The following is a 1914-nucleotide window of genomic DNA, read 5'->3' as shown; positions in this document are numbered from 1 at the left end:
CGGTAAAGATTTGCCTTCCTCAGGCCATTGAAAAAAGTGCCAAAGTCGATAGGAGGACCCTCGGGTCCTCTGGATGTCCGAAACACCTTGGCCGTTTATTGCTATTTTTCATTTTGAGGAGGTCAGTCTTAACGTGGCAGAAAAGTTGGTGTCGGGTCGAAAGGTTTAAATTGAATGACACCTTGCAACTAACATATAGGTGATTGGAAATCGTTAGTGCCCTGCACCGAGGAGAACTATGTTCTCCCCCATCCTGTTCACAATGGACTGTTGAAGGCATAGAGAAAAATAGCGTCTGGTTTACCATGGCCGTGTTAATAAGAAAGTAAAGAAGGAATACATTATATTTCTCGGAGACCTTCATCTGGTTGATAAAAAAGGACCAAGTGGCCACAAATTCTGACGGTTTTTGATCTCGAGATAATTGAGTATCCATTGCATGCAGTGTAGCATGAGTCAATCAAGTGTTCTTCATTCGTGCGCATAAATGGATGGAAACACTTGGTCGATACTAGAGAAAACTAAAATACCTCTCTCCTTATTGCTGATCAATTCGGTTAATCTGATGCCAGCTGACCGCACTTACGCAATCTGGATACCACTTTGGTGTTTTTTTATCAAATTATAAATCCATGAAATTGAATAAATTTATAAGTGATCAAGGTGACTTTATATTGAATACCCGATAATACAGATGGCTATATTGAAGCCCACTGAATTTCAAACAACTGCAATGAAGCGGTGTTAAAATTGTACAATGAAGGTGAGGAGAGGTTCGTCAAACTCCTAGTTAAATTGGAGACTAAGGCACCTCAATGGTCACCTGTGTTAACCTAATTCGTGGTAATTAATACGTGCTGTTTTCACAATCCCATAGAAACTAACATGCGCGTCGGAAAGGTGGATTAAAGTCTGACCAAAAGGATCAAAATTGGTATTTCTTAGACCCTAATCCTTTTTAAATTTGTTAGATACATTCCTTTAGAAGGAGCGCAACAAAATATTTACATTTAGTCTACTGCGAAATTCGCAAGTGAAAAATACTGTGCTCACGAATCAGAGACGGTTCCTCCCCTCCATTAATTGTTGCAAGCACTTACTCTAATGGATTCCAACTGGTTTTGCAGAGTTTGAGTACGATATACTGAAGTGGAGTGAACCGGCTTATATCCGTATATTTTTGGCAATCCTCGTGGCTGCATATACGCCTCGATTGAACAGCCACGCGTCAATGTGTTTACTTCTTCTTAAAAATATTTAGTTACCTAATGGTGCAAAAATCGCTTCATTTCATAATTTATAGTCATCAGTCGCCAATCTTTAATTGAATTGACCTTCCATCTCTTACCTCTTTTCTTATATCCCGCATTTACGGAAATGAGGCAGCCGCTTTTACCAAAGGAACTGCCGGCTCTGTGCTGATATGGTTTAATTTTGAAAGCACTGGAGGAACGGTTCTGGGGTCTACTTCAGTGTGTGTGTTATGCTAAATTAGTGGCTTCAACGATGGCTGACTGCATAAACTGCAGAATTCTCTAAGTGACAAAATATTCATGGACTTGAAACACAGATGATTTTTCCTTCTGATTGTAAAACACCCCCGATTGTTGAAATAAGGTTGAGTAGGCTCTTAACCTATAGCAGTCTTTCAAGAAATCATGCGAAAGCGACTAGCAGCAATTCAGCCTAAAAAGCAGTAAATTTTTCGATCCTGAAGACTTGAGGCGACCATAAATTACTTTTGCTAATCAAATAAAAATACTGTCGAAAATGCGGACTCACTGAAAAGGATGAAGTAGTCGCATGTAGTCTAAGCGACTTGGATAGAATCCTGAACTTTGAGTGCATTCCCGTTTATTTAAAAGAGCTAGGAAGTAAATATCTGCATAATCTTAATTGGATGACCTCGGAGCA

Source organism: Echinococcus granulosus (genome assembly GCF_000524195.1).
Source record: "Echinococcus granulosus chromosome Unknown EG_S00147, whole genome shotgun sequence".
Classification (NCBI taxonomy): domain Eukaryota; kingdom Metazoa; phylum Platyhelminthes; class Cestoda; order Cyclophyllidea; family Taeniidae; genus Echinococcus; species Echinococcus granulosus.
Note: the sequence above shows the minus strand (reverse complement) of the source record.